The 18,309-nt window shown below is 47.3% G+C and overlaps 1 protein-coding gene and 1 long non-coding RNA gene across 4 annotated transcripts in view; one reads left to right on the forward strand and one right to left on the reverse strand.

The window, feature by feature from the left end:
• Positions 1-18,309, forward strand: part of LIPC (lipase C, hepatic type) — a 159,123-nt gene that overhangs the window by 25,890 nt on the left and 114,924 nt on the right. The window lies entirely within an intron of this gene.
• LOC112627667 overlaps positions 1-18,309 on the reverse strand; it is a 65,095-nt gene that overhangs the window by 2,163 nt on the left and 44,623 nt on the right. The window lies entirely within an intron of this gene.

Here is an 18,309-nt window from a genome sequence, read left to right on the forward strand (position 1 = left end):
TCAAACAGGCATTGCTTTGAATACCTACTACTAAAAGGCACAGAAACTTTTGGGGGCAATACTGATGAAGTTCAGAATTAAAAGCTTATTGCTGGCCCCTAGGCACTCACGGTTTAACACCAGCAATCTTAGCACAGGGGATGCATTTCCAAGAGTCCCCAGCCTTCTGAGATGGTGCCCAAGGCTGTGTGTATGTGCATTTTGAGTGGGGGCAGGGGTCATAACTTTCAGCAAATTATCAAAGGGACCTGTGACCTCTGAAAAAGTTCAGTAACAACTGGTCTTGTAGCTTTGAAAAACAAGGATAAGCAAATTGTATATGCAATAATATATGGGGAAAAAACAGGACTAAAGAATCCACATGTTGAATCATAATTATGAAAAAACTGTAGACATGTGCTGTATATTGCCAGAGATTCTAAGTGTATTTAAAGATATATAAAGGGTTTTAAGGCTTTGGAGGATTTTAAGTACTTAAATGTACAAGAAAAATAAAATAAAAAGGCCCTCATCAGCTACAGTTAGATTGGTCATCCCAAGATGAACCCTGGGAAAGGGATTTTCCACTATCCTTCCGACCTGCCACCTGCACCCAACTTTGCAGGTTCAGCCACACTCATAATCACTACCCCAGCAGGGTCTGTCAGATTTCTGACAGGCCTCCACAATTACACAGAATGTCACCCATGACTAGTATTTGAGATACAGTCCAAAGATGAAAGTCATTCTTCCAAGAGTGCACGTAGTTCTGGAATCAGCAGAGGGCCAGCTCCCAGCATTCCCGGGAAATTCTATTTTTCCCATGCAAGAGATCCTCCCATCCACGGCCAGCCTTCCTAGCCCTACAGCTGAGCATGTCTGTGGTCCTGCTGAAAGGCCCACCCTGGAGAGGCGGGGGACAGCAGCCTGTCCTCCACTCTGCTTGCCTCTCACAGGGATCCAGGACTGGAACCCATATTCTTTCATTCTGAGTTGGAGAGAAAACTACAGGACTGACGGTTGAAGGCATGGGGTCTGTAAGCTGACCCGAAAACATGAATCACCAAATAAGTGCGCAGCCAAAAGCCAAGAGAATCCAGTACCTGGCTTCCCATGATGGCCCTCCCCCTGCCCTCCTCTCCACATCAGCTGCCACAGTGCTGTGGGCATGCTGGGTCATTGCAGGTGGCACAGCAGGGAGAGAGGCAGAGAGAGGCTGGGCACTGAGACAGGCCAGAACAGTCCCCATTTCATGAGGGGAATGTCACCACCGGGGCCTCAGCCTGGGTGTCCCTGACAGCCATGGGCTCCACGCAGAACAGAGGTCACAACGATTCTCACATCCAGGAAGGTGCTGTGCGCTGGCCCCCAGGAGGGTGACCAGTTTTGAGCTGGGCGCTCTCACCTGGGAATTGGGGTCCAGCCCACTAGGGAAAAGGACTGACTAGGAGCCAATAGGACCCTCCAGATCCCTGCCCAACAGGCTGGACTTCAGTCCCAAGGTGATACCTAGAACAAGGGGGCCAAGCCTAGTCTGTCCCGCAGCAGGTGGAGGAGCGCTGTAAGAAAGGCAGTCGGGTCTTACATTCAGGTACCTACTTGGGGCGAGAAGACCAACTCCAGTCACTCCAGCCTTGGAGGAGTCAGGGCGCCCACCTGGCTTTCCCACAGAAGGTGCTATTCCTAAACATGGTCACAAAGTAGCGCAGTGACATCTCAGCTGCTTCCGGGTTCCGGGAGAGGGTTTCCGGCTCGGGAGAATGGAGCTTCTGGGTGACCGGAAGATGCGGCTGTGGGCCAACTTCCCTTTCCTCCCCACTTAGGGCTCTATTTCCAGAAGCATTCTTCATTTCATTTTTTCCCCAGTGGGGCTTGGCTAGGGGTGGGGAGGCAGGGGGAAAAAGTGAAGAGAATGAAATGCATGGAATGCAGGTGGAAGCCTGTTTGTCTACAGCATTTTCACCTTCACACGTGCAGGTTCATAGTCAGGGCCTGGTGAAGTCAGTTCTGGCACGGCTCGCCAGTGGACGGTCAGTGGCCCTTAAAAATAGTTCTTAGGAAGATGTGTAGGTGGCGACGCTGAGTAGTGTTTATGTTCCAACACGAAAAGCAGGCCTCATTGTGTGTGTCCTGTGATTACAACTGTGTGAAAATACATGTGTTTGAGAAAAAATGCTGGGAAAAAATCCATGAAAATGTTTATACGTCCGTTGAGTTTGCATCTAAACTTTTATATCTTTCCCTCTTTATGTAATGTTATAGTATGTATATGGCATATTGACTTTCATGATTTAAATACTCAGAAAATAAAGTTACTACGAAATGATAAAATAAAGGGGTTTGACTAGATCAATGGTCCTGGAACTATAGTGGGCATCGAAGCACCTGAAAGGCTGCTTTTTCTATTTGTTTGTTTTTCCCGAGACGGAGTCTTGCTCTGTCGCCCAGGCTGGAGTGCAGTGGCGTGATCTCAGCTCGCTGCAACCTCCGCATCCCAGGTTCATGCAATTCTCCTGCCTCAACCTCCAAAGTAGCCAGGATTATAGGCGCACGCCACCATACCTGGCTATTTTTTGTATTTTTTATAGAGAGGGTTTCACCGTGTTGGCCAGCTGGTCTCGAACTCTTGACCTCGTGATCTGCCTTCCTCAGCCTCCAAAAGTCCTGGGATTACAGGTATGAGCCACTGCCCCGGGCCAGGGCTTATTAAAATAAGACTCTGGGGCCCTAACTACAGAGTTGCTAATTCAGTGAGCCTGGGGTAGACTTGGATATTTGCGTTTCTCATCAGTTCCCAAATGCTGCTGCTGGTGTGGGGACCACAGAGAACCACTAGAAAAAAAAACAAAAGAACCAAGACTTGAACCCAGGTTACTGACTTCCAGGCTAGGGTGCTTCCTACAGAAACAACATGAGGCTACATGGCAAACTTCATTTCTAACTCTCTAGGGTTGAAGGGGTGACAATCAACATCTATTGCTCCCAGATACTGACCTCTTCCCCAGTAACTACAACCCCAATAATATTTAAAACCCCAAGATATTTGTGAAAATGTATTCATCCAAAATAAAATATCTACATGCTAAAAAGAAAGCAGTCCTTGAAATGAAGAAAAATTCCCAAGCTGAGCATTACTTGTAATTGGTAGAAAAATAATCATTGCAAAAGCTAATTAACCATCCACCCTGAGCCGCTCCTTGGCAGGCCTGAAAATACGATCAAGAAAATTCTTTTCCTATGAGTGGGGCGTTATCAAAGCTAGGCAGAGCCTGTGGGTTATCCATTGACTAGGACTGGCCTTTCCATGACTGCCAAAAACTTTCCAGTGACAAATGTTCCAGCTTCCTTGTCCCAAGAGAAGCCAAAGTGGTAAGAAAACAAACTGCTTTATACTGAAACATAACACGATCAACAGCAGCTGTGACAGCATTTATTAAACCGTCCGCTGTGTACCAGGCCCCACGGTCAGCAGGAAAGTATATCCCTGAGGATACAAAAATGAAAAAGTGTGCATCCATTCACCAAAGACTTCCCACTATGCCAGGGTCTCTAGCCCCTTATGGGATTGTGTGGGGCAGGGAGGTTGGAGGTTGGGAGAGGGGCATAATTTCAACACAATGCAATTAGTTTGTAAATACCATTGCGTACAAAATGTTACAAGAGCCCTGAGGCAGAAGAGGTTGGCTGAGAAGCCTTTACAGAGGAGGTGATATCTGAGCTGAATCTTGAAGTTTCCTTCAAGAGGTGGAAGGACCTTGTAAGCAGAGGGAAAAAGCATGAGCCAGCCTTGCTTGACTCGGAGACTGGAAAAGGGAGAGGGAAGTTGGGAATTCTTGAGATGTGGGGGAGGCCCTGGATGGGGTACATAAAAAGAAGTGACCAGAGGGAAAGACCGCAAGGGCCATCCTCAGAAATGTTGTCCTCCTCCTGGAGGCAGGGCAGACCACTGATGAGGGGGGTGTTTTTAAAAGGCTGCCTTTCCCAGACGGGTTGATAGCCTTATCTCAGGCTGGCTAAAACCCTGACCACTCCCTGATAGAGAGCAAGGTTCCCAGCAGGCAAGGGCAGGCTGGGGCCCAGCACAGACCAGTTTTGCAGACTCACCTGGCCCTGCACTCACAAACACTCAGCTCTTCCTCCAAGGCAGACCTCAACCTCGGGCAAGTCTCTTTGAAGTTTTCTTATGAATTGCTATACTGAACACTAAATCATGGGAAAGATGAACACCCATGAAAACTGAAGCAGGAGCACATAACCGAAGCTTAATATGAATCTTCCATCTTAAAAATACCTTATTCTATGTCTGAAAAGAGAGCCATTTGGAAATTCCACGTCATACTCTCTTATAGACTTACAGCAATTTCAACTTTAAAAATTCATTCTCACCTACATTATATCACTTGATTCTTACAATAGCCGTGTAAAGAATATTGGGTAGGAATTCTTATTCCCGTTTTAGAGACTTAAACATTCACTATCGGCGGACCACGGGGACAACAGCTGACATCAATTGCAAGTTAGTTTCTGTGGTTTACTGCAGCAAGGGAGAGCTCACTCCAGACTTGGGCTTGTGCTGGATAAGTCTAAGGAAGGGTTGGAAAGCAAGGGGAATTCTGGATTGGATTCTGTCAAAAAGGAGGCCAATTCAATGATTTGGCATCATAATAATTTCATAGTTAATTATCACTAATTATTATTTAATGTAATCAATAAATGATCTAGCAGATGGGAAGACGAAAACAGGACTGAGCTGGCATTGATACAGGAGCGCAAGTCACTCCTGTTAGTCAGAAGAGGGAAATGTTTAGTGATGGTTTTTGATGTTGGAGTGGCCTCCTCCCTGTCTTGATGCAAACACAGATGTGGAGGGTCTGTGCTGCACATGTTTCTATTCTGTGGGCATTGTCTCCAGTCACTTGTGAATATTATGGTCTGGCTGATGGCAGAGCTGGTTTTTGTTGTTGTGCTGTGTTTTTGTGTTGTCTCTCCCAAAGGAACTTGGGGAATGCCTTTGAGGTCTCTTAATACCTATGCCCTAGCTGCACAGTTTTGGGTGATACCCTTTACTTCCTTACCTCTGATCTCAGGAGTAATAGCGTCCCTTCCACACTGACATTCTGGGTGTGAACGGGACTGATTATAATGGTCATCGTGGTGCCAGGAGATCTGCAGTGGTGACCTCCCCTGGTATCAGCTATTTAAATGTTATCAGGAAAGAGAAATGTGGAAACAAAGTTCTATCCATTTTAAGCATGTGACCTTTTACCCTAACTGAACCTTGACTCATTTGCCTCAAGCAAGTCAAAGATTCCCAGACACCAGAAGAACAAAGATGGGATTCCATAAGAACAGCTCAAGCAATGAATTGCCCAGTTCTTGCCATTTCTTGCCCAGTACTGTCTTATTCAGCGCCAGACATGCAGCAGTGTTTGATCAAGTGCTGACAATGAAAAGGGATATCTGATGGCTGTTTAGAAGAAAATTCTTACATTTCTTGAATTGAGCTAAGATGTATAGAAAAATAGAAACCACTACTTTTAAGAATGTTTCAATGTGCCAAGTTCTTTGCCTATTTATGTCAATTAATCAATGAAAACACCCTGTGAGATAGTTATTACCTCACTTTACAGATGGGGCAATTGTGGCTAATAGTGTTGAAGAGACTCTCCTTAGACCACTCAGCTAACAATCTCTCTGGTGTAGCTGAAATGTGGGCTTGCCTGAAGGGCAAAGAGGAAGAAGCAGCCTCCCAAGGTCCTGTGATTCTCACTGATGCTTACTTCTAGTGGTTCTGGAGTCCCTCTGAGAGCCCACATGGGTATCTTAGCCTTCAAAGATATCTCATTTGGTTTTGGGGATTGTTTTTGGCTTTTTTGAGTCTCACTCTGTTGCCCAGGCTGGAGTGCAGTGATGTCATCTCAGCTCACTGCAATTCCCGCTTCCAGGGTACAAGCAATTCTCCTGCCTCAGCTTCCCAAGTAGCTGGGATTACAGGCATGCACCGCCATGTCCAGCTAATTTTTGTGTTTTTGGTATAGTCGGGGTTTCTCCATGTTGGCCAGGCTGGTCTTGAACTCCTGCCTCAAGTGATCCGCCCACCTCGGCCTCCCAAAGTGCTGGGATTACAGGCGTGAGCCACTGTGCCTTGCCGAGGTATCCCATTTTGGATAGGGGAGCCTGGGACATATTCCGAACCTCTGGGTCTGGCCACTTTTTATCATAAGTTTCTGCTCACCTTACACAACTGGGATTGATGGGCAGGAGCAGCCTCAGTGGCCCAAGGGGAAAAACCTCTGGACAAAGCCCTGGACCCCTCACGTCTCAGCCTCCGTCACTGCTCCTGGCTACCCAAAGTCAAGCCCGGAAACACAGATGTGAGCACAAACCCAGGCAGCCGAGAGAAAGGCACAACCCTGTGATGTCAAGCCTGAAAATTCTGGGCTACTTTTAAGGTCACCAGGGATATTTCGAAAGAGCTGAAGCTTTTTCCTCCATCCAAGAATCCTCTAGCTTCCAGGTCGTTTTTATGAGCTAAAGAGGACCCTCCATGGCTCCTCGGTGGCTTGGTAATATCAAGACAACACCTGAGAAAGCTCCTTTCACGCAAATCTCTGTCTCACGCGTCCGTGGGAAGACACCACCAAGCAGGCTTTGTGTGAGCAACATGGCTGTTTATTTCACCTGGGTGCAGGCGGACTGAGTCCAAAAAAGGAGTCAGCAAAGGGTGGTGGATTATCATTAGTTCTTATAGGTTTGGGGATAGGCGGTGGAGTTAGGAGCAATGTTTTGCGGGCAGTGGATGGATCTCACAAAGTACATTCTCAAGGGTGGGGAGAATTACAAAGAACCTTCTTCCATACTCAGAGGGTGGTTTCTGGATGTCAGAGATTTCGCCACACACCAGCTCTGTGCCAGGCCTTGTGCTGGGACCCCAACATGGTCACTCAACATTCACACAGTCTAGCAGTCTGCCCCGACTGCCAGGACAAAGGACCACAGACCGGGGGTCCTCAACAGAAATGTATTTTCTCACAGTTCTGGAAGCGAGAAGTCCGAGGTCAAGGGGTCAGCAGGCTGGGTTTCTTCTGAGGTCTGTCTCCTTGTCTTCTGATGGCTGCGTCTCTTCTGTCTGCACACAGTCTTCTATGTTTCTGTGTCCAATCTCCTCTTTTTATGAAGACCCCAGTCACATTGGATTAAGGCCCACCCCAGTGACCTTATTTCACCTGAATCACCTCTTTGAAGACTCTGGCTCCAAAAGCAGTCACGTTCTGAGGTACTGAGGGTTACAACTTCAACGTATGAATCCGAGGTAACACAAAATTCAGCCCACAACACCCAGCAAACGCTTTTCTAGGCCCTGCTGTGACCCGGGTCCTGGGCTTGGCACTGGGAATACAGGGGACACTGCAAATCTCTCTTTGTTCTATTTGAGCTTCCGCAACTCTCCAGGAGGCTTCCAAGTTAGAAAAGAGTCTTACAAATACACAGGAGATTGAAAAGTGAGTAGTAAGTCCACACCAGGCCCAAACAGGGGGCCTGTGCTGAGGGGGTACAGGAAGCAGCAGCTCTGCTGAGACACACAGGAGCCTGCTGGCCGGCCGCTAGCGGGGTGGGAGAGGGAGTGGGGACTCAGGGAGCCTGGGCTGGGGAGGGGCATCTGCCCTCTTCAACAGAGTGACTGGGACTTTCTGGCAGCGTAAGCAATAACTGGCAGGAGACCAAGAAGTCGCCGTTTAGCTGGCCCATGTGCGAGTGAGTTATAAAACTCACCCTCCGGCTCGGCACCTTATGGAACCATCAACTCTGCATGGATGTGCTCAGTGCGGACCCCAAACCTGCTCCCTCTGGCTTCGAGAGCTGTTTCTCCCATACAGGCTGGCTTTAGCCAGGGGGTTGCCTAGACTCACCCAGACCTCAGACGAGGGGAAAGGGCCAAGGCCGACGGCCACTTTCTCATCATGTGCCTGCCTCCCTTCCTTCACCCCTTCAAGTCCAAATAGAAGGGTACGATGATGGCTGGTGCCTGAGGACAGAGCTGGGGCTGGGAGGACAAACTCCTGGGCTCCTGTTCATGTCTGGGCTACAAGATCCTGGCATAAACAGGGGCTCCTGGAACAGGGGAACTAAACCACAGGTCCCTAAGGGAGACTCTGGGTGGGAAAAGAGACCCAGATTTGGAGTCGAAAGGCCTGGGCCTGAGTCCCAGCTCCATCGCTTCCCAGCATGTGGCCTTGAACAAATCACTCCAGGCCTGCAGACCTCGGTCAGTCATTAGTAAAGAGAAGATTACTATTATAGAGACCCCACTGGGCTGTTTTGAGGGTGAAATGAGACCACGTAAGTGAATGCACTTTGAAACTATCCGTTGCTGGTCACAAAACTAACATGTGTAGGCATCTATTTACTAGTCATATAATACTCACTGGATTCATGTACTACTCCCAGTATTTTTCTCTACTTTTTATTACAAAAGTGTTCAACTACAGAAAGAAGTTTAAAGGATGATACAATGAATTTCCATATTCCCTCCAGATAGACTCAATAACTGTTTGCATTTTGGTATATTTGCTTTATCTCTATGTGCATATTTATATGTGTGTGACGTGTAAAACCAGTTGAGACAAGAGGGGGAAGGAAGAGAGAAAGACACACACATATATATCCCGTATGAAAGTTGTGGACATCATGATACTTCAATTCTAAATATTTATATGCTAGTTTTTTTTTGTTTTGTTTTGTTTTTTTTGAGATGGAGTCTCACTCTGTCACCCCTGCTGGAGTACAGTGGCATGATCTGGCTCACTGAAACCTCCACCTCCAGGGTTCAAGCGATTGTCATGCCTCAGCCTCCTGAGTAGCTGGAATTAATGCCTCTTACTAAGGACATTCTCCCACATAGCCCCAGTATCATCACCACATCTCAGAAAATTAAAAATAATTTTATACTATCCAATATCCACACCTCACTCCAGTTTCCCCAATTGTCCCAAGATAGTTGTTTATAGAGTTTTTCAGATAGAAATCCACTCAAGATCCTCCTGTTGCCCTGTTTGCTGGGCTTCTGCCATGTCTCCCCAGTGTCTGAGGCTGTGAGCATCTCGGTTGCTTGGTGCCAATGCTCACAGTCATCTGTGCTGCCCACTGTCCCATGGCCCCTTGCGGACCTCTCTCCCATGGCGCTGGCTCCTTGCGCCCAGCTATCTGCTTACACACCTCTCTCCCTGCTGGAGGATAGGCACCCCAAGGGCAGCGGCCAGTCTTAGCTTAGCTACTGTTGTTTCCCCAGAACCCACACACGCCTGGCATGGAACAGGCACGTGGCAAATGACAGTTGCATGTTTGAATCTTCATCAGAGGGCTAAGCAACATACACCTTTAAAAAGTGAGTTTTGGCCAGGTGCAGTGGCTTATGCCTGTAACCGCACCACTTTGGGAGCCAGAGGCAGGCAGATCACTTGAGGTTAGGAGTTCAAGACCAGCCTGGCCAACATGGTGAAACCCCCTTCTCTACTAAATAGACAAAAATTAACCAGGTGTGGTGGTGTGTGCCGGTACTCCCAGCTACTCAGGAGGCTGAGGCAGGAGAATCGCTCGAACCTAGGAGGTGGAGGTTGCAGTGAGCCGAGACTGTGCCACTACACCCAGCCTGGGCAACAGAGCAAGACTCCATCTCAAAAAAAAAAAAGTAAATGAGTTTTAAGTAATTTCATCTGGCAAATTCTGTACCCCTGTCAGAGCTAATGGAAAGCATCCCAGATGCCCAGGAGACCTAGCTCAGGCCCTGCCCTACTTCCCCATCTAGAAGTGACCACTTGGGCTCTGAAATCACTTGGGCTCTTGACTAGTCTGTGCTCAACATTTGTGACAGGACCATCGACTGAGGGAGAGCTGCCCTCCAGACCCCAAGTCTCCTCTGGAAAACACACACGTACATGAGAAGCTGGCTCTGTTCCCATTATACGTCTTACAGAAGTGATTCCAAGTCTTGTGAGTTTCTGTGGAACCAGAAAACCACTTCCAGACCAGCAGGAGTGAGAAGAGGGGCATGCACATCATGTTTGCTTCGCTTTCTCGCATGTATCACTTCACCACGATGTTCAGGACCTCAATGAGAGTTTTCAGGTCTCCCAGCTTCAAATTGTGCTTTCCAGAGCAGAGCTTCTCCAAATTTCAAGTGCCTGTGAATCATCTGGGGAGCTTGATACAATCAATGTTTTTTTAAAAGTAGATTTGGGATGGGCTCCGAGATCCTGAATTTCTAACAAGTGGTCTGGGTGACACCAGTGCCACTGGTCCCCGAATTACACTTTGGGAAGCGAACTTCTAAAGGTCACAAAAATAACTTCTCATTTCTTCAGTGAACTGGTAATTAGCACCTATGGCTAAATATAAGGCAGTGTTCTAGCATCAGAGGAACAAGGAAATGGGAAGAAATACAAAGAAGAATAAGACACAGACCTTTGACTTAAATCCAACTGGATATCCCTTTATACTTCATCTAGCGTTTTGCTTAAGTTGGTTGAATTCTTACAATAACCTATAATCTATAAAGTATACATTGCTATTCTCACTTTACATATGAGGAAACTGGGACTGATACAGCCTAATTGTCATGTTCCCCACTAGTAAAAGAATGCAATGAGGTTTGAAATGAGGCCAGTGTTGTTCTGCATGCACCTAACACTTAATCTGAAGCACTTCCCGTCAAGTCCCCAGACCTGATGGAGAAAGGGCCGGGGAGAGAACGACCTAGCTCAGGCCTGGCCCTTGAAGCAGAACTGGCAGTGGCCATGGGGAAAGGGTGGGAGTGGTGGCAAGCCGGAGGCTTCTAGTAACTACCAGAAAGGAAAAGGGGCACCTAAAAAGTTACTCCTAGCTGCCTCCCCTAGAGTCTTCTGACTATTTCTAGTAATGTATATTCCTGCTGATGCCCAAGCCCTTTGTAACAAGTTCCTAACATGGTATCGAATACTGCCCATGCTAGCAAACTTCAGCCATAAATTGGGGCCCAAATGTTGTCACCAAAAGACTGTGTGACTTTGGATAAATCACTCTCCTCTCACCTGGACTAGGGTTGGGAGCTCTTCAAGTCCCTTCCTGTCTGCCAAAACGTCTAAGCAGTTTCCAAGACGTTTCTTGCAGTTTTCCCATCAAGCCAGGCGAAGGCATGTGTTATGTCCTCATCACGGTCCCCCAGCCAATCAGGACTGGGGCTTTCTGGGGCTCACCTACAGTCTTCCTCCTTCCCTTCCTAACTTCACAGGCATTTATCAAGCACATACGCTGCATCAAACCTGTGCTCAGGGCTAGGGAGGCAAAGGTAAATAAGATGCACTCCCTGCCTGGGGAGGAGACCTAAAACAGACCACAGGCGCCCTGCAGCGTGGCTGGCTCAGGCTCTCAGGGTGTGAAGGAGAGCACCCCACTCAGCACCGGCAGAGGCCAGCAGGCCTAAGTGGGCCTTTACCATATGCCAGGCCTGGCTCGGACCTTCCCTGGAAGATTCCACTTAACCCCCAGCAACGCTCAAAGGAAAATGCTAGTATTGTCTCCCCATTTTAAAAATGGGAAAACAGGCTTAACAAGGTCAGATGACTGACTCAACATCACACAGCTAATATGGACTCAGTGAAATATATGCAAAAATACTCAGCAAAGTGGCAAGTAGTAACTAACGGTGACTAAAATACCTTTTCAAACGACAGAACAGAGAGTGGGGACAGATGGTAATCCGCACTCTCAGACACAAAACTGACAAGTGGGAGAAAGGTTTATCTCCCCTAAAGCACAAAAACCAGGCTTGGGACCGGCCACACATGATGAGAAAACCGCTGAGAAGAGAAGCAGGAGAGACTCTGGAAGAGGGCTTGGCAGGCTGGAAAGCGCTGGGTGCACACAAGGGGCAGTGGGGGCTCAAACAGAGATGGGAGCCCAGGGGAGGAGGGAGCAATTAGTCATGCCGGGGAGGCTCCAAGGGCCCTTTGTCCTTCCTAGATGGCTGCTCAGATTCCTGTCTGCGAGCACCCCAGGCTCAGCTGCTCCATGCTTCAGCCGCCACACCCCCCATCTGGGTAATGGAGTGTTATGAAGCATGTTGGCGGCCATCGATTAGGGCTAAACTCTACGCTCCTTGGGTTGTGTTTCCAAGGATGCTCTGCTAAGATCCACAGCAGAGGTGCATCTCTCTCCTCATTCGATGGCTTGGAATTAAAATGCCACCCAACATTCCCTGCCAAAGAAATGAAGATTTATGGGTCACTGTCAATATCAACACATGTTAGCCATTATTTGAGTCTCCTTGCTGCTTGGGACTGATTGCTATTTACTTTGAAAGATAAATGTGGTTTTATAATCCATGCGGGTTGCTGGGAGGAATGGGTTTTAAATGCATTTGTTCTTTTTTTTTTTTTTTAAGACAGAGTCTCACTCTGTCACCCAGGCTGGAGTGCAGTAGCATGATCCTGGCTCACTGCAATCTCCTGCTCTAGGTTCGAGTGATTCTCCTGTGTCAGCCTCCCTAGTAGCTGGGATTACAGGCATGTGCCACCGCACCCTGCTAATTTTTGTATTTTTAGTAGAGACAGGGTTTCGCCATGTTGGCCAGGCTGGTCTTAAACTCCTGACTTCAAGTGATCCCCATGCCTCCGTCTCCCAAAGTGTTGGGATTACAGGCGTGAGCCACCATGCCCAGCCTTGGGTTTTAAATGCATTTGTTTCTTCCCTTGGAGACCTTTCTATTCCACTTCATTCTGCTTTGTCTGGTGGTGTGGGCCCCACCCTGTCCCCACCATCAGATATTCTAATGTCCTCCGAGGCTCTGGAACAAAGACCAGAGGGACCAGCCTGTCCTCTGTCCAGAATCATCAATGTGACAGTATGAAGACACCCTTAGCACCTTAGTAGAAAAATTGCCTGTCTTATGGGCTGACACCACTCATATATGATCTGGGGCAAGGATCAAGACCCCTCAAGGAGCTTGCTTGAGGAGCAATAGGTAGTCCCCTCTTTGCCTCTTCTGGTCTTTTGTGTTTCTGCGTGTGGTGTGTAAAGTGAGTCAGGAGCTAAATCAATTAGGTCACTGGTTCTCAAACTTGAGTGTGCATCAGAATCCACTGAAGAGCTTTTTAAAACACAGATTGTGGTCCCCACTCTAGAGTTCCTGATTCAATAGGCCTACAGTGGGGCCCAGGAATGTGCATGTTTTTTTGTCCTCCACATTTTTTCATTATACTTTGTGTTCTAGGGTACGTGTGCACAACATGCAGGTTTGTTACATATGTATACATGTGCCATGTTGGTGTGCAGCACTCATTAACTCGTCATTTACATTAGGTATATCTCCTAATGCTAGCCCTCGCCCCTTCCCCCACCCCACAACAGGCCCTGGTGTGTGATGTTCCCCTTCCTGTGTCCAAGTGTTCTCATTGTTCAATTCCCACCTATGAGTGAGAACATGTGGTGTTTGGTTTTCTGTTCTTGGGATAGTTTGCTGAGAATGATGGTTTCCAGCTTCATCCATATCCCTACAAAGGACATGAACTCATCCTTTTTTATGGCTGCATAGTATGCCGTGGTGTATATATGCCTCATTCTTAATCCAGTCTGTCAGTGATGGACATTTGGGTTGGTTCCAAGTCTTTGCTATTGTGAATAGTGCTGCAATAAACATACGTGTGCATGTGTCTTTATAGCAGCATGATTTATAATCCTTTGGGTATATACCCAGTAATGGGATGGCTGGGTCAAGTAGTATTTCTAGTTCTAGATCCTTGAGGAATCTCCACACTGTTTTCCACAATGGTTGAACTAGTTTACAGTCCCAACAGTGTAAAAGCGTTCCTATTTCTCCACATCCTCTCCAGCACCTATTGTTTCCTGACTTTTTAATGATTGCCATTCTAACTGGTGTGAGATGGTATCTCATTGTGGTTTTGATTTGCATTTCTCTGATGGCTAGTGATAATGAGCATTATTTCATGTGTCTGTTGGCTTTATGAATGTCTTCTTTTGAGAAGTGTCTGTTCATATCCTTTGTCCACTTTTTGATGGGGTTGTTTTTTTCCTGTAAATTTGTTTGAGTTCTTTGTAGATTCTGGATATTAGCCCTTTGTCAGATGAGTAGATTGCAAAAATTTTCTCCCATTCTGTAGGCTGCCTGTTCACTCTGATGGTAGTTTCTTTTGCTGTGCAGAAGCTCTTTAGTTTAATTAGATCCCACTTGTCAATTTTGGCTTTTGTTGCCATTGCTTTTAGTGTTTTAGACATGAAGTCCTTGCCCATGCCTATGTCCTGAATGGTATTGCCTAGGTTTTCTTCTAGGGTTTTTGTGGTTTTAGGTCTAACATTTAAGTCTCTCATCTATCTTGAATTAATTTTTGTATAAGGAGTAAGGAAGGGATCCAGTTTCAGCTCTCTACTTATGGCTAGCCAGTTTTCCCAGCACCATTTATTAAATAGGGAATCCTTTCCCCATTTCTTGTTTTTGTCAGGTAGCAATGTGCATTTCTAACGATGTCCCAGGTGATGCTAATTCTGATGCTGGTCCTGCGTCCCACCTGAAGAACTGCCTCCGAACAAGAGGGGGAAGTATTAGAGGCCAATCATGGGAGGGATGAGGCTGCCAGCAGTGTTTGGCACTTGGTAAAAAGAACAGCACTGTCTAAAGGGGAATTTTATTAAGTTTCACTGAACAACGTACAATTTAAATCCTTTTCTATGAAATCTTCAGTTAAAGGTCAATTTCCATAAATATGTGGATCTATGTATTTTGGAAATGCATTGAAATGCTACATGGCCTGGGACCACCCAAGCTACCCACTGGTGGTCTGCTAGACCTAGGTACTAGGAAGGTCAAGGTACTGAGCAGGGATGTCCTGCCACCGGGATGTTTTGCTAATTTGACTGAGTGAAAGTGGTAAGAAATGCCTGGTATTGATAACACAGCCCACTGTGCTAGTTTATACCAATGGTCCCTAAGCCATTTTCCCTGCAGCACTCAGGGTTTACAGGTAGAACCGGGCCCAGGGCAATAAAGGAGTGCGGTCTAAAGACTCTGGGAGTTTCCTGATGAACACTAGAGGTCTGTGGATGCCAGACAACAACTTTTTCTTTGCTGTGGGACTTCACGTTATAAGTCACAACGAGGCAGTGATTGCGATTTGTCAGTGCTGCCTTCCTCCCCCAGAAAACGTACTAGGAAGAATCATGGTTTACTGAAGCCAGGCTACCCTCCCCATTAAAGTCTAGTGGACTGGGCAAGCAGTCAGTTGGGATTCATTACTTGGAGGCCCTGACCTGCACAGGATTGGGAGGCTGTTACTGAGACCCAGGCCTGGAGTGACAGGTAGAGCAGTGGGGTGGAGGAAAGTCAACATATTTGGAGATATGAAAAAGGCAGGTAAGCAACTGTATTCATTGAGACTTTGGGTCACAAGAATAATAATCCAACCCAAATTAACCTGTGGGGAATTTATTTACTCATGTAACAGAGATGTCCAAATTATAAGCTTCAGGGGCAGCTGGATCTACGACCTTAATAAAGTTACCATGTCTCTTCATTCGCTCCCTACCCCCTCCCTTCATAACACTTCAGAGTGCCAGATTCCTCAGTCCTTAGAATTCAAACTTCTAGATAAGCCATACTTTATCACATACCTATAGCAATGTTCCAGAAATGATTCTAGCCAGGTGCCCACCCCTGAATACATGGCCACAGGCAGGAGAATGGGATCTCTGATTGGCCTGATTTGGGAACCATCCTATCCACCCCTTGGATAGGATCAGCTTTACCCAAACAGAACTGATCAGGATCCACACGGGAGGGTCACTCCATTGGCGGAGGAAATGCCCACAGACCGTGGAGGACTGGCTGTGAGGCACAAGGATGAGGGGAGGCAAGGGCGGCTCCTGCTTCCACAGGGGCAAGCAGGAGGATGTTTCTGCCCTGCTCACACAGCCCTGGCTGTGCACCTTGGGCCCCGCTCAAAGGTGTGCTATCATAGCTAATCTTCCTGGGAAAAGCAGACCATGTGAGTGTGGGGAAAATACTGGGTGGCGTAACAGACTCATTTGTAGGGCAAAGGGATTTTCAGTTAGTTCTGTAACACACTGGAAGATCAACACAACGCTCAAGCATCGTTCCTCCCAGAGGAAGCAGATGGATGAGATAAATAAAACCAGCACTTTCATTGGCATCCTAGGATGCTTGGGGGCCTATTTTCAAGGCTATATTAAATACACATTTCAGTGATGCTTTAGTCTATTCCACAGTGATTCTCAGATTGTGGTCCCCAGGCCAGCAGCATCTCCATCCCCTGGGAATTTGTGTGAAAGACAAATTCTCCATCCCACCCGAGACCTACTGAATCAGAAACTCTGGGAAGGCGCCCGGCAGTCTGTGTTTTAATGCACCCTCTGGGCGATTCTGATACAGGCACCAAAGTTTGAGAATGTCTGCCTATAAATGTATTTGATCCATTCCATCAAGTTCAAAGGGACCACCTACTACAAAAACTAAGGTTCCTGTTCAGGGTTCATTGAGCAGTCTGAATTTAGAAGAGTGTAAACGTCAAACAGTTTTCTATTTCTCCCATCCCTGCCTTCAGCCATGCACTATCAAGTTATATGCTTCCATCCCTTTATAGCATCTTGGGCAGATTCTTTTAACTTTTGGTCAGTTCGATTATTAAAAGTTACTTTGTTTTATTCTAAAGCCTCAGTCTCACATCTGATTTGACATTCTTCCCTTCATCTTGTGAGCCAGACCGGAGAGGATGGAATCTGCAGTGGGAAGGGGATAGGATAGTTCTGCTCTTTCATTCCTCTTTTCTCTGGAAAACCATGGGGTGGGGTGGGAGGGTGGGGTGAGGCCTGGTCCTGGGACTGCTGCTCCTCGTTTTTCAGAGCCCAAACCCCTATGGGGCTGGGAGCTGGTAGTGAGGGAACAGCTGGGGGACACAGAGGTCCTCACCTCTTGTGAGTAGTCTGCTCTTGCTCTGGTTCACTGTGGTCCCATCTGCTGCTGGTGGCCTTGGCCTGTGAAGATGGTAGATGTGGTTTTCTGAGGGTCCTATTGGTATAAGCCCAGCCCATTTATCACTGAGAAGCACAGCTGTGGCCCCTTTTGGCTTCTCCAAAAGTCCATGCCCCTCCTACTCTGTCCTCTTGTACAAAGTCTCAGAAATGACTTGGGTCTTCTTCACCACCTCTGAGGACTGATGGGAGCTGAGCTGTGGGGACCCATCCCTTCAGACACACTACCTCATAGTATTTCTTCTCCCAGCTTGGCTGAGCCTCCTCTCTTCAGATGGCTAAAGCAGGCACAACCCCCACATTCCCACACAGCCCCATAAACTCCTATGGATACAGGTCAGTCTCTCTCCAAAACTTCGTCCTCATATCCCCTGCACCAGATGGGACCTAGAATAGCATTTCTGCCTCCTGCAGGCACCCTCATCCTGCATTCTTGGTAAGTGATTCTAATCGATCCCCCAACTTGAACTCAAGAGACTCGCAATGGGAAGAACAGAACTGCATTATTCGCCCAGCAATTCCTACACTCCCTCTCCCACTTGTCTATCTACATAGGCTGGGGGAAGGCGGTGATGGGAATAAAGACTGCTTCTTTGAGAGCCCTGGAGTTGGAAGAATGTGGCCCCAATTGCTGGCAAGTCTCATTACAGAATGTGGGTTCCGAACATTGGCGCAGTGGCTCATGCCTGTAATCCCAGCACTCTGGGAGGCCAAGGCAGGTGGATCACTTGACCCCAGGAGGTCAAGACAAACCTGGGCAATATGGTGAAATCCCAATTCTACTAAAAGTAAAAAGAAATCAGCCAGGCCTGATGTAGTCCTAGCTACTGGGGAGGCTGAGGTGGGAGAATTGCTTGAGCCTCGGAGAGTGAGGCTGCAGTGAGCCATGATCATGCAGAGCAAGACCTTGTCTCAAAAAAAAAAAAAAAAAAAGAAAGAAAGAAAGAAAGAAAGAAAAAAGAAATGGATAAAATGTGGGTTCCTTAGCACCTGGTGGTTCAGCAGAGGTCCTTGTGCCAGTAAGTCCTATTCACTGCCCTCTCACATTTGCTATTTGCAACATGTCTTCACATATATTATCTCAGTTGACCCCACAGTGATTCTGTAAGGTGTTTAACCTACAAGGAAACAGGCTCAAAGAGGTTAAGTGACAAGCCCGAGGCCACACACACAGTGGTGATGGCGAGATGGGAACCCAGCCCAGTGACTCCTGAGCACCTGTTCTCTCCCTGCTGTTTCATGCAGGTGTCTCAGCCACACTTGTCTTCCAGCTCTGGGTGAACTTGGAGCAAATAA

The sequence above is a fragment of the Theropithecus gelada genome, chromosome 7a (assembly GCF_003255815.1).
Source record: "Theropithecus gelada isolate Dixy chromosome 7a, Tgel_1.0, whole genome shotgun sequence".
Taxonomy (NCBI): Eukaryota; Metazoa; Chordata; class Mammalia; order Primates; family Cercopithecidae; genus Theropithecus; species Theropithecus gelada.